A 15,113-nucleotide genomic window follows, 5' to 3' on the forward strand; every position below is an offset into this window, starting at 1 on the left:
AGACTGATTCAGGTTAAGAGTAGAGGTGGTCTGTTTTTTAATCTTGCAAAGTGATCTCTTCTAGTTTTTCCTAACATGCTTGCCTTCCTAAAGCTAGATATCTCCTAAATTGGTCTTTTTGTTGTTGTTGTCTTGTTTTTGTTTTTGAGCCTAGATCAGTGAGGCCTAATCCCAGTGCTAAAGGCAGGGACTCTAACTAAGGTAAGGAAGACACAGCCTTTTAACTTGGGAGCCCTGTTAAGAGGAGCACCTACAAAGCAGACACTCACCAAAGTTAGGTTTAAAGAAGCCAATGATCCTTTGGGCCAGTGCATGGACAGCAGAGTTTAAAGACAAGTATTGAAGACAGGTGATACCCGAAATCCTGAACCATATCCAGAGAACCTGAGTAAACCCAGACCTAGTGAAGAACCAAGAAGGGGGAAAAAATGAAATTCAGGGCCTCCTCCCACCTTCCTCACCCTGTGTGTGAGCTCATTCTGCACGAGAAGTTACTGTCAAATCTCAACGAAAATCTCTTTACAGTATGTGAATGCCTGAACTGTTACAAAGTCATATAATAATAGATTTTAATCTCTTCCCTTCCACTAAGTGGAATATGATGCCGAAATCATTTCTTGCTTCTTCATCCTTATTCCAGTGTCTTTGGGACATGTGCCTCAAACAAAACACCAGAGTCTGACACACAGAGTGGGGTATACCTGTAGTCCTTGGTCTAGCAGCAAAGGCATGAAGATGGACAGCTGTAGGTTAGCCCAGGCTACCTAAGCAATAACCAACCTATGAAAGAAGTAAAAAGAAAAGAAAGAAGGAAGACTTCCCTAAGCTATTAAAGAAATAAGTATCAGAACAAATGACCACCATATATGTACTTTTCCCTGGCCTCTGTCCACACTAGCTTAGCTGCTCTCAGTGTAGTGCTGATGGGCAAAATGGATGACTTATTGGAAGCCTAAGTATAGCAGTTGGTTGTGAGCTGAAGGATGTTCATAAACGTTTGCCCGTGTTGACTCACACGCCATGGGAACTTTGTTTAAACACAGGATGTGGGCTGAGATCTTCTTCCCTTCTACTTCTTGGGGTGGATGATTAGCACTGAGTGTGTCTTTGATCTGTTCCTGAAGCTCGATCAGGGAGGGGCTGTGAGATCTTCAAAGTTGAGCATTTGAGGAGAAAGTGAGAGAGGAGGATGTAAGCACCAGACAGTCATGAGACAAAACGTCTCATGGTGACTCATGCCACAGAAGATAGGAAGGACACTGAGGGGGCTCTGAAATTATTATTCTTCATTCACAATGGAGTCTTCCAAACTTCCTTGGAAGACAGAGTATATCAAGGTCTTGATGAACTGTGCATAATAAAGATTTGGGCCCAGGGGTCCTGCTCAAACTAAGGCACCAGCCAAGGACAATACAGGCGGCAAACCTTAAACCCCTACCCAGATCTAGCCAATGGTCAGAACATTCTACACAGTAGAGTGGAGAGTGGGATATGACTTTCTCACGTACTCTGGTGCCTCACATTTGACCATGTCCCCTGGAGGGGGAGACCTGGTGGCACTCAGAGGAAGGACAGCAGGTTACCAAGAAGAGACTTGATACCGTATGAGCATATACAGGGGGAGGTAATCCCCCTCAGGAACAGTCATAGGGGAGGGGAATAAGGGGAAAATGAGAGGGAGGGAAGAATGGGAGGATACAAGGGATGGGATAACCATTGAGATGTAACAAGAATAAATTAATAAAAAAAATAAAAATAAAAATAAAAAAGAGTACTTCCATATTGATTTCCAACGTGACTGTACAAGTTTGCACTCCCACTAGTAATGGAGGACTATTCCCCTTGCACTGCATCCTCACCAACATGAGCTGTTTTTTTTTTTTTATCTTAGCCATTCTTACAGGTGTAAGATGGAATCTCAGAGTCATTTTGATTAGCATTTTCTGTTGGCTAAAGACTTTGAACATTTCTTTAAGTGCTTCTCAGTCATTAGGATTCCTCTCTGTTTAGCTCCTACCCCATTTTTAATTGGATTATTTAGTTTGTTGGTTTCTAGTTTCTTGAGTTCTTTATCTATTTTGGGAATTAGCCCTCTGTCAGATGTGGGGTTGGTGAAGATATTTTTCCAGTCTGTAGGCTGCCATTTATCCTATTGATAGTGTCCTTTGCCTTACAGAAACTTTCAGTTTCATGAGGTCTCATTTATTAATTGTCAATGCTAGTCCTGCACTATTTCCATTCTGTTCAGGAAGTTGTCTCCTGTGCCAATGTATTTGAGACTGCTCTCCAATTTTCTTTTCAGTCAGGTTCAATGTATCTGGTTTTATGTTAAGGTTTATTATCCACTTACTTAAGTTATGTGCAGGGTGAAAGATATAGGTCTGTTTGAAATTTTCTACACGCCAATATTCAGTTATACCAGCACCATTTGTTGAAGATTCCTTCATTTTTCCACTGTATAATTCTAGCTTCTTTGCTGAAAATCAGGTGTCCACAGATATGTGGGCTTACATCCGGGTATTCAGTTCGATTACATTGATCAAGCTGTTGTTATGCCAATACTATGTAGCATTTATTAATATAGCTCTGTAGTAGAGCTTGTTCATAGTAGCTTTATTTGTAATAGCCAGAAACTGGATGTCCAACAATCTTGATGTCCCTCAACCAAAGAATAGACAAAGAAAACATGCTGCATTTACAAAATGTAGTTTTACTCAGCTGTTAAAAACAATGGCATCATAAAATTGGCAGGCAAATGGGTAGAACTAGAAAAAAAAAATCACCCTGACCCAGAAAGACAAACATGGCATGCACTCACTTACAAGTGGATATTATCTGTACAGGATAACCATGCTACAACCCCACAGACACAGAGAAGCTAAGTAACAAAGAGGGCTCAAGGGGAGATGCATGGATCTCCCTGGGAAGGAGAAATAGAATAAATAGAATAGACATTGTAGGTGGTAGGGAAGGAAATCGAGGGTTAAAGTTGGGGGAAGATGGAGGAAGAGAGTACTGGGAGAGACAACCGGAACTGGGAGTCTTTCGGGAACAAACTAGAAACCTACTGCAATGGAAACTCCCAGGAATCTGAGTTTGACACTAGCTAAGCTAAGACTCCTAGCAATGGAAAATACCAAGCTTGAACTGACCATCTCCTGTAACCAGGCAAGACTTCCAGTCGAGATATTAGGACACCAGCCCAGCCAGAAAACCTTTGACCTACAATTTGTCTTGCCTGCAAGATTTGCTGGACTAAAGGTGACACAAAAATTGTGACAGTGGCCAAACAATGACTAGTCTGACTTGAGACCCATGTCACTAGAGGGAGCCCACCCCTGACATTGCATGGCGGGCCAGGACCCAGATGTTGGATAGTCCAGACACCTAGGATAAAAGGAAACATGACTGGCAAAAAAATAAAAACAACATTAAAATTATACTCTGCCATACTCATAGATCGGTGCCTAGTCCAGTTGTCCTCAGAAAGGATTCATTCAGCAGCTGGTGGAAACAGATGCAGAGATCCACAGACCAACATTTGGCAGAGCTCTAAAAATCCTACAGAAGAGGGGAAGGAAGAATTGTAGGAGCCAGAGGGGTCACAGACACCACAAGAAAACCCACAGAATCAACTAACCTGGGCTCATAGAAGCTCACAGACACCACACTGCCGACCGTGGAGCCTACATGGGACTGACCTAGGCCCTCTACATACATGTTACAGTTGTGTAGCTTGGTCTTCTTGTGGGATTCCTAACATTAGGAGCAAGGGTTGCCTCAAACTCTTTTGCCGGCTTTTGGGACCCATTTCTTCATATTGGGTTGCCTCATCCATCTAGCCTTAGTAGGAAGAGAAGTGTCTAGTCTTACTACAACTTGATATACCATGTTTGGTTGATATCCATGGGAGACCCGCCCTTTTCTAAAGAGAAAAGAAGAAGGAGTAGATGAAGAAAGGGTGATGAGGCTGGAAGAAGAGAGGAAGGGGGGAAATTTCAGTCAGGATGTAAATTACTTATTATTATTATTATTATTATTATTATTATTATTATTATTATTATTATTAAAAAAATAAAGAGTATCTCCCCCGTGGCACTACTTGGGAGGATGAAACGTAACAATGAGTGAAAGCTACCTGGCATATTACTCAACTCAAACCATGCTCTGAATAAGTATATATTGTTTTCCAATTATTATTTTCTGAGTGTTCTTTTCTATTTTCTATTGCACTGAAAAGGTAGGAAAGCCAAGTACAGTGGGGTCACACCTATAATTTCAGGGCTCTCTGGATGTGGAGGCGGGAGGATCAGGAGTTCAAAGTCAGTCACCCCTGGGGCTACATAGTAAGTTCAAGGGCAGTCTGAGATATATGGGAACTTGTCTCAAATTAAAAAAAAAAAAAATAGAGCCTCAGCCGCCATGTCTTCCGGGGCCAGCGTGAGCGCCCTGCAGCGCCTGGTGGAGTAGCTCAAGCTGGAGGCGGGGGTGGAGAGGATCAAGGTCTCTCAGGCAGCTGCAGAGCTGCAGCAGTACTGCATGCAGAACGCCTGCAAGGACGCCCTGCTGCTTGGCGTTCCGGCTGGAAGCAACCCCTTCCGGGAGCCCAGATCCTGTGCTTTACTTTAAAGACAGGGAAGCCGTTGGCTGAGGAAGCCTTTGTACACATGGTGACAGATAACTGTGACAACTCCCGAGAAGACAGTTTTCAAGAGCCTGGTCCCAAAGACAAAACGCTACAGAAATCTTTTTTTTTTTTTAAATCTCACCACCAACTTTACTAAGACACCTCTCTTCCACGTGGAGCCCGTGTCACTCTGCCTGGGATACAGGCATGTCCTATTTACTGTGTGTTTGCATTTTCTTCAAAAGCTGAGTATTTGTAATTTTCTTAACATTTTTATACTCTAATAAAGTTTGTTCATAAGAATTTATAATTACTAAATGACACAAAATATAAAATTGGGATAATGATTGACAACCTGGTTTGGTAAAGGACAGCTTTCCATTTCTCAATGAGCAAATGGTCCCACTTTGACAGTAACTTGGGCGCTGCTCTTTAGCAAATTGAAAGCTTGCTATCTTGTGAGGGTGCCCATCCTGTGTGAAGTGGATAGATCCTTCTGTACTGCCTGTACTTCCAATTTATAATTGTGTTTGAAGCTTTTTTAAAATGTGCTTACGCCTTTAAAAAAAGTTTTTAATTAATTTATTCTTGTTACATCTCAATGGTTATCCCATCCCTTGTATCCTCCCATTCTTCCCTCCCTCCCATTTTCCCCTTATTCCCCTCCCCTATGACTGTTCCTGAGGGGGATTACCTCCCCCTGTATATGTTCATAGGGTATCAAGTCTCTTCTTGGTAGCCTGCTATCCTTCCTCTGAGTGCCACCAGGTCTCCCCCTCCAGGGGACATGGTCAAATATGAGGCACCAGAGTTCATGTGAAAGTCATACCCCACTCTCCACTCAACTGTGGAGAATGTTCTGACCATTGGCTAGATCTGGGTAGGGGTTTAAAGTTTACCACCTGTATTGTCCTTGGTTGGTGCCATAGTTTGAGTGGGTCCCCTGGGCCCAAATCTGCGTATCATAATGTTCTACTTGTAGGTTTCTAGGACCCTCTGGATGCTTCTATTTCCCCATTCTCCCATGCTTCTCTCATCTAGAGTCCCAATAGGATGGCCTCCCCTCTGTCCCAGTTTCTTGATAAGTGAAGGCTTTCATTGGACATGCCCCTTGGGCTAGTATGCAGATATAAGTGAGTATATACCATTTGAGTTTTTCTGCTTCTGGCTTAATTCACTCATTATGATCATTTCTAGCTCAATCCATTTGTCCACAAATTTCGGGAATTCCTTGTTTTTAATAGCTGAGTAGTATTCCATAGTGTAAATGTACCACAGTTTCTTTATCCATTTTTCTACTGAGGGACACTTAGGCTGTTTCTAGGTTCTGGCTATTATGAATAAGGCTACTATGAACATGGTTGAGCAAATTTTCTTGTTGTGTGCTGGAGCGTCTTCTGGGTATATTCCAAGGAGTGGAATAGCTGGGTCTTGAGGAAGCCCTATTCCCAATTCTTCTGAGATAGCACCAGATAGATTTCCAAAATGGCTGTACTAGTTTGCATTCCCACCAGCAATGAAGGAGTGTTCCTCTCTCCCCACATCCTCGCCAGCATGTGGTGTCGCTTGAATTTTTGATCTTAGCCATTCTGATGGGTGTAAGATGGAATCTCAGACAGCCTACAGACTGAGAAAAAATCTTCAGTGCTTATGCCTTTTACAAATGTTTAAAATGTGACCTACTTTCAAAATATTGCAATTGGTTAAAAACAAAATGTGAAAATATAACCTAAAAGTATTCATGTCACAAGTATTTTATTGGGGTGACGTGCCTTTGATTTAACTGGGGACACTTTCAGAAAGAATGTTTGTATTTGTAATAATCTTTGAAGAGCTTGCAAATAAAATTTTTGCCTATTCATCGTTAAAAAAAATAAAGTGGAGAAGCATGTTTTGTAAGGAGCTGTTATCAAGGCTTCCCACCTAAAAGGTCACAGTCTCCTGCCTATCCGTCCATTTTCTCTAGATTCAGGAATACTGGACTGGTCTGGAGCTGCCAGGCAGCAACCATGCCCTAAAACACAGGCTGTGCTCTACGGAAGCAGATAAGAGTCAGTGTGGGCACCAGCTGTTTATCAGAAATTGTCACTTGTGAAGGAGGCACGGAAACAGGACAAGAGGCTGCATTCTGGTGCAGCCTTGAGGAGGTTCAGCCTGCTGGATGCAACCGTAACTAATTTTGTTCCTAAGCTTAATCTTCTTTCCCCTCTTAGAACTGTGGAACCAATGACAAGACCAGTTACGCTGTGAAGGATGCGTTTATTCTTGGCCAGGAATAGGAGAGAAACTCACAAATCAACTTCACAGCTCTTTCCAGAGTGAGAAGTTATAAAAGAAACAAGGAGGGAAGATACAGGAAAGAAGTATTCCTTTCTGGTAGGGGGAAGCTCACCAAAAAAAGGCTGAGCTTGAACTGTTGTGTAGCAGAGATTAGCCTTGATCATCCTGTCCTTATTTCTACAGTGCTAGAATTACATGTATCCCTTCTGCGTGGCTCTATTCCTGTCTTTTCTAGTAATAGGAAGATATTTTCCAGGAATTAGAACATAATCTCTTTTCAAACCTTCTATGGTTCTTTCCAGGCATTGTTATGTCAAGTGTCTACTGCCATGACTGTGGCGGTAGATGTCATTTAGCTGACGTGTGGTATCATAATGAAATTAAAATTTACAGTAGCTACTCTAAAAGCCTATTAGATTCTCTAGTCTAGGTCCACCAACCTGAAGAGGGATTTCTGGTCAGCATGTACAGCCAAGCATGGTATCTCACACCTCAGCATTTAAGAGATAGAAACAAGTTAATCAGGAGTTGAAAATAAGCTTCTGCCATATAACTAATTTTGGACCACCCTGGGCTACATGAGACCTTGTCTCAAAAAAGACAAACAAACCAAACATATACAGCTTATCTTCAAAGACAAATTAGATCATGGCAAAAGACAGAATTGCAACTAGGTTACCTGGGCAATAAAATGCTGGTGGAGGGAACAGGGCAACTGATAGCCATTAGAGCCATCTTACCTCAGAGTAAATGCCAAGCCTTTATACCCCTCACCTCATTCAGTCATTAGAAGTGGGCTGCCATGGTAAAGATATGGCCTTGGACAAGACTATCATCTATTCCTGTGACAGCTCTGAAAACTCTGGCAATAGAAGATTCTGCTAAGGGAAGGGCCTTTCCCTTCACAAGTCCCTAGAAGATGCTTCTAAGAAGAGATGTCTACATTGGTGAAGTTTAGCCTAGTGTCAGGGATAGATGTGCAGGGACAGTTCGTTACCCTTTCTTATGATCTTTTTGGAAGAACATCATTTTCTTAAGTGATACTGACCGTAGTATGTGTTCACAGCACGCTTTCAGAAGCAAGCTCTTCTCGTTGACTGTTGGTGAAGATTTGGGGCAATCAGAAGCAGACATCTAAGTAGAGAGAATCAAAAAGCTCACAACATTGAAATACAATGGATCAAGTGTGTTTCAGCTCTTCTGAGTGGTCTATGAACTTGATTGTGAAAGGCTCTTCCCAGTTAGATGAATGGGGTCTAGGGAGGTGTAGCTGGAGCCTTGATGGACCAGAACACCAAGCCATGCTAGTGAGCAGAGGCTGAAGAGAAGGTAACAGAGAGGATGAGTGCTCACAGCCACCAAGCTGGGGAAAAAAATGGTGTGGAGCGAGTGTGAAGAGCAGCCTTCAATGTAAAACACCTACAGTCTACTCCTTGCTTTGAAAACAACATTTAGTTTCCTGCCTGAGTTTCACTCCCTCTACCAAAAAAAAAAAAGCTTTGCCTATCTTGAAGATTCTGGGCAGTTTAATTGATTGGGATTCATTGTGGAGAACTGAAGTGTTGCAGAGCCAAAATCATCTTGAGCTATCTTTTCACTAGCTAGTCTTTTCACTAGCCTTTCATTACCCACCTCCGTGTCTTACCTAATACTTCCTGGGACTACCAAGAAAACCCTTTGAAATATCCTCTCAATAGGCACTAGTATCCACCAACCCAAAAGCTAAGAATGGCATCAGATAGGATCTAAATCAAGGCAGAGATTCCCCCACTTTGCTGTAACAAGCTTACCTAATGTCTCCACCAATATTTGGTAAGTTCACTGGTTTCTGACATCTGACTTTTATTTGTCCTCTGATTAACAAAAGGTCCAGGTAAACACAAATTGAGACAGACAGAGAGAGAGAGAGAGAGAGAGAGAGAGAGAGAGAGAGAGAGAGAGAGAGAGAGAGGGAGGGAGAGTTGGGGACAATAGGCCATATGGCCAATGTTCAGCCATCTTGTCAGAGCCTGCACCTTTAAGTCTCTGTTTTTCCTAGAGCTTGCCTTTCACCAGAAACTAGCTGACCCTGTGGTGGGTCAGCAGTTAGACTAAAAACAGATAGAGATGGAGCAGCCCTGTTATGGTTTAGCAGTTAGACTAGACAAAGAGGGAGCCAGATACCCTGTGTGGCAGGACATTATGACCCTGCCTGGAATTCCCTGTGTTTTGAGAAAAGCCTGCAGCTGGGTTGCTATAGCGATATGCTTCCCTGCCTTCTGAATTATAAAAGCTGCTGCCTGACTAATAAAGTTTGAGAGTTTGACCAATCAGACTTGCTCTCCTTCTTTGTGTCTTACATTTTTCAACAGGTGACCTTCCTCCCGAGTTTTAGTCAAACCCCGCAGGTCAGGACAAGAGAGAGTCTATGTTTCTGGCTCATATTTGCTCAAAGTAAACACTTTTTTCCCCTTTGAAGCAAAAACTGTTTTCACTGACAACCTCATGCCAGTGTACTCTGACCCAGGTAACTGGCACAGAGCCTGAATACTACGCATATCTGGTAAGAGTTTGTGGTTTCCTGCAGTTGTGACTAAAGAACCTTTATACCACAAAACTAGGGCACTAGATAGACACATACCACCATTATTTTCTAGCTTTGGGTACCATGTAGTACAGGACTGTGGTCCTCGAGAAGAGGACAGTGAATGAGACAAGTCCTCCTGCTACCCCAGCTTGCTGTTAAGACCAGTGTCCATAGTGCAACAAAAGGTTGAGGTATCTGTGAAGAGTGTGGACATCCCAGTGAACAGAGGAGACGAGGAGGATTCAAGGTTGAAGAGGCTGTTAAGTCTGGAAATGGTCCTGTGGAATGCTATAGAGGAAGAAACAACACCAAAAGAGAGGTGCAAAGGCTTGGGTATTGTTTTCCTTTGAGACCTTTATTGAAACAGGGTGCTATGTAGCTCAGGCTATCCTGAAACTGAATAAGTAGAAAAGGATAACCCTGAGGGTCTCATTATCCTCTTTTCATCCCAACTGCTGTGATTACAGTTATGGGACACCACAAAAATTAAATTAAAAAAAGAGAATCCTCTATTACTGTGACTGAGAGATGTGGTGGCTTAGATCAGGTTGGGAGCAGTGAGGCAGTGAACGGTGAATCAATTCCAAGATGATAAAATGGACAGAGTATGTTTATGTTTCGGATTTAAAACTAAGAGTGCTGCCTATGTCCCTACACAGATCTTTTAGCCACTTCCAGAGGCCAAAACCTAGGTGTCATTTAGCACAGAATTTTATATACAGCATAAGATGCAACTGGAATGACATAAGCAACCATGGGTTTATCTGTCTCACATATCTGGTTGGACCAAGCCTGGTCAGTCACTCAAGGCTACCATTGCTTTGCTAGGCTCTTGATTTCTTCCTCCTAAACTGTACTGTCTACTTACTTTTCTCATCACTCCAGTCAAATACCTCATAAAAAGCAGCTCAGGGATGAAGGATTGATTTTTTGCTCATGTTTCATAGGGATGGACAACATCTGGAATGCCATGAGTACTGGCAGGAGCTTGTGGCTCGGCATGTATATCTCAGCAGATCAGGAAACAGAGATGCCGAGAGGAACCAGATGTGAGCTGTAACTCTCTAACCCTGGTCCTACTTCTTAAAGGCCTCAGGTCCAAAAGGTTCCCCAGTGTCCCAGAACAGCATCATCACTGGGGACCAAGTAAGCACATGAGCCTATGAACATCCAAACCAACTTTCCCAAACTATTTCTTTCCTTTTTTGTTTCTTGTACCTCCTGGTCTCATGTTTGATGCTATACTTCCAGATTCAATGCCCGTTCCCAAGACAGCAGAAACAGCATAGGGACAAAGGGATTCAAGCCAGTTAAATGGGTTCTTTTTTACCCAGAACACAAACAGGTTTCTAGAAGTTACAAGCAGTAAAGTCCCCATTATATCACGCTGACAAACTTAGGAGAAAGATGCTGACATGTTTGTTTAAAATTACAGATTTCTCCAGAGCAGTGTGGTGGCACACACTGTTACCCCAGCAGCAAGGGCTGGATAGGGAGATCCCATCTCAAAACAAGCAAATCAGTTGAACGTTCCTGTAAAGAGACACTTGTGCCCTCCGTTTAGCTATGACACTATTGAAACAATAGACCCCAAGGAACTGGAATTTCCCCAGGAAATTTTTTATTTCAAGAATGGATAAACTAAAGCCCTTGTGCCAGCCAAAAGAAGAATTTGTGTTCTGGAAAAACATTTCCCGTGTTCTGTAGTTTACGAGACTACCTCACAGGAGAGAATGGAGCTGAGAAAAAAACCAGGGGTCAGTAGTGGATGGGACCAAACTTGGACCAGGTTTGCTTAGCTATGCATGCCTCTGACCTTCATGTAAGTATCCTGAAGATGGAGGAAGGAGACAGTCACCAGACTTCTTTGTTCTTCCAATGTGTCTACATTAAATAAATCTCCTTTTTTGTTTTTTATTTGTTTGTTTACTTTCACTATTACTTACTGTTCTCTTTAATTGGCCCTTTTAGGACAGGGGCCTGAACCTAGCTTGTGAAGGCTGCCAGTAGCCAGTATTGTACTCTAAAATCTTCAATAACACTGTGTGTCTGGAAGACTTCATGAATAAGCTCATGGAAAGACTTTTAGAAGGCCATGGAAAGGGGCACCATTTCAGTTTGTCAAGCCATGGGCTATGTATGGAAGGAGCAATCCACCCACTGCCCCTACCGCTCACAGACACATGTAGGCCAGTTTGGTTATCCAGAGAAACAAGCAAATTACACAGTGAATAATATATGTAATCAGTGGGAAATGGTATGTATTTCAAAGCTAAAAGCAGAAATTCACGTACATGTGCATGTGCGTGTGCGTGTGCGTGTGCGTGTGCGTGTGTGTGTGTGTGTGTGTGTGTGTGTGTGTGTGGTGCGCTAGTTTATTTGGAAAAAGGCTTGAAGGATCTATTAAATCTGAAAAGATTAGGTATTGGGATCTGATCTTGAGAGGATTAAAAAAAAAGACAACAAACACAATCAGAATTTTGTTTTGTTTGCAAATAGAAATTTAGGAGGAAAGACAGAAGGAGTGTGGGAACCAAACCAGGAAAATGACAGAAATGAAAATGAGAACATTGTGACCCTGTCACAGTCAATGGGCATTACACTCTTCCCAACTCACTGGGGAGGAGTTTCCCAGGAAGCTTTCAAAGGGTGGGACAGGGTTTAGGATTTGCGTCAGGAATTCTTGACCTAAGGCTTGGTGGTTTTTCTTCTTTCTGCCCCAGCTTGCCCTCCCCTCCACCTCCAGTGAGCACACAGCTTGAAGACAACATGGAAGGCAGCTGGTTGATAACTCACACTCCCTCCCACCTACACATCTCTTGTCTTCAGAAGAACTCAAGTGAGGACCCACCTCTGTCACAAACTGTTCCATCAGATGTAAAGACAGGAAGTCTGACAGGACCTGAGGAGCAGACAGCTTCCTCTGGTTAGTGCTGAGGGGAGCCTTCCACCTCATTTTCTTCCTCTTCTTCTTCCCCTCCTTTCTTCTTCCCCTCCTTTCTTCTTTTTCTTCTTCTTCTTCTTCTTCTTCTTCTTCTTCTTCTTCTTCTTCTTCTTCTTCTTCTTCTTCTTCTTCTTCTTCTTCTTCTTCTTCTTCTTCTTTTGGTTTGTAGCCTTGGCTGTCCTGGACTCATGTTGTAGACCAGGCTGGCCTCAAACTCACAGAAACCCTCCTGCCTCTCTGCCAGATGTGGTGGCACAGGCCTTTAATTCCACCTCCTTTTCTAAAGTAAGTTGCTAAACATCCTTGGCCCCACTTGGTGTTTGGTCTCTTGCCTCAGGTCGCTAGTTTCTTGACAAAAGAAGACCGGTGTCTAGGTCCTATGCAAAAAGTAGCAATTTGCATTTTGGTTTCCTCTGAGCACAAACCAGTACCGCACACCCACTCCTTGCGCTGTTTTGTAATGAGTGCATGCTCACACTCACCCTGGGAACTTGGTGCTCATGTTTTCTCACGTTTCCTGCAGCTTGATTGCTCTTCAGACCTCACATCCCTCATGTGGGCCATCAGTTGCTGACTGCTACCATATCCTGCTTCATCTCGCCTGCAGAGACACTCATGAGCTTCATTCTGAAAACAAATTCTTACATTTGGAGGATTTGGCAGTAATGTTAGCTCCAATACTCTTACATCAGCCATGATCTCAGTCTTTGGAATATCTGGGAGATTCACATTTGAATAGGAAAACTGCTTGGAGGGCTGCGTTCAGGTTCATGGTGGCTCCGTCCCCAGCACTCAACAGCACAGCACGACACTCAGGAAATAACAAACAGTGACATGAAGACAATTCAGAGTGAGGTGTAAAGGACTGCAGAGAAGGGCCAGGAGGCTGACTCTCAGGAAAGCCTGGGCCTAGGGAGATGGCTCAGTAGGCAAAGGTATCTGTTGCCAGCCCTGACACTCTGAGCTCCATCCCCAAGACCTGCTTGGTGGGAGGAAACAAACAACTGCAAATTGGCCTCTGACCTCCACTTTTGTACCTGGTACATCTGCATCCATATTCACCCATAAATAATAATGGTAATTTAAAACTTATTAAAGTTTGTCAGGGAGGCTACAGGAGGAGATTACAGGTAGCAAAGAGTAGAGAAGACGGTGGAGGACGGTAAAGGATCTACTAAAACACACTTCAAGAATACTAAAGTGACACCTAATACTTTGTGTGCTAATTTAAAACATAAAATTAAACTGTAAAAGGCTAAAATAAATTCATATTTTTTAAAGACTGATAAGAACAACTCTTATGACTGAGGCTGTCCTTTATACTTACCCTTGTCAGTATGGGGAACTTCAAGAGTGCAGGATACTCAGTTGAGTGGCCCTATTCGACAGTGTTTATGTATTCTCTCTCTCTCTCTCTCTCTCTCTCTCTCTGTGTGTGTGTGTGTGTGTGTGTGTGTGTGTGTGTGTGTGTGTGTGTGTGTGTGTGTAAGTCAGAGGACATCTTTTAGGAGTCAGTACTTACTTTAGACCATGTTGAGCGACTTTGAATACTTTGTATTCTAGGCTAACTGGACCTTGTCTCTCTCATCTTGCCATGTGAGTGGTGCATCTAACCTGGGTTCCAGGTGTGAAATTCAGATTGCCATATTTGTACTTTTAAAAGTAGCACTTTTAACCTACTGGGCCATGTCTCTGGCCCCCGAGTTCAACTTGGGGACAGATATTGCCAGTGGGTAAAACACCTCCATATCGCTAGCTGTGCATCCTGAGGAGCGCTCAGGCTGGTCTCCAACTCACTAGATAGAGAAGAGTGTCCTTCGAATTCTTGCCTCTCCTCTCTCTACTTTCTACTCTCTCCTCTCCTTCCAAGCGTTTGGATTACAGGCATGTGCTTCCATATCCAGGTATGTCCTGTTTGTTTTTAAGTATATGTGTTTAGGTGTGTCTGTGGGATATGTACCCAGGAATGCAAGTGCCCATGGAGGCTGGAAGAGGGTATCAGGTCACCCTGAATCTGGAGTTATAAGTAGTTGAAAGGTACCCAGTATGGATACTTGGAGCTGAACTCACGTCGCCTTTAAGAACAAGAAACATTCTTAACCACTGAGCAATCTCTCTGCCTCCTATTACTTGTTTTTCAAGGTAAGGTCTCAGTTTTTAGCCCAGGCTATCCTGAATCTTACTATCAAGCCCAGACTAATCTCAAATTCATAGCAGGCCTCCTGTCTCCTCCTCCCCATTTATAAGTGTGAGCCACCACACCCATCACAGCCAACTGGCTTGACTTATGCTCCAGAAAAACATTTCAGGACAAGTTGGTATGAAGCAAAGTTGTACTTTATTATGCAAAGGGAAGTGCAAACGCTGAGAGGTAGGCTTGAGTGCAGCTGCTAAGAGGGCTTTGAAGGGTTTGTTTTATGAACAAATTTTAATGCAGGGGTGCAGGAAAGGCCACGTGTGAAATTCCAGACATGGGATGAGACTTCCTCATAACACAGTTTATTCCCCCTTTCTGAACTAACACAGTGTTTCCCAGACATGTCATAGTGTCCGACGCATAATGACAGTGGACAACTTTGCAGGGTTAATGACATGGAGATGCCTCTATAATTAACTAGGGGGTAATTAATAGTCCTCTTAGTTAGCCATGTTGGTCCCAGACAGTTATAAGACCTCTGTATGTTTACTGTTGTAGT

The 15,113-nt window shown here is 43.0% G+C and overlaps 1 protein-coding gene and 1 pseudogene across 2 annotated transcripts in view; one reads left to right on the plus strand and one right to left on the minus strand.

Annotated features, from left to right (window-relative positions):
* LOC311583527 (acidic mammalian chitinase-like) overlaps positions 1-15,113 on the minus strand; it is a 58,789-nt gene that overhangs the window by 23,622 nt on the left and 20,054 nt on the right. The gene's annotated exons all lie outside the window — the stretch shown is intronic.
* Positions 4,423-4,754, plus strand: LOC311583538 (guanine nucleotide-binding protein G(I)/G(S)/G(O) subunit gamma-10-like; annotated as a pseudogene). The gene has a single exon. The product of its transcript is annotated as a guanine nucleotide-binding protein G(I)/G(S)/G(O) subunit gamma-10-like (transcript).

The sequence above is a fragment of the Acomys minous genome (assembly GCF_964271855.1).
Source record: "Acomys minous genome assembly, chromosome: 14".
Classification (NCBI taxonomy): Eukaryota; Metazoa; Chordata; class Mammalia; order Rodentia; family Muridae; genus Acomys; species Acomys minous.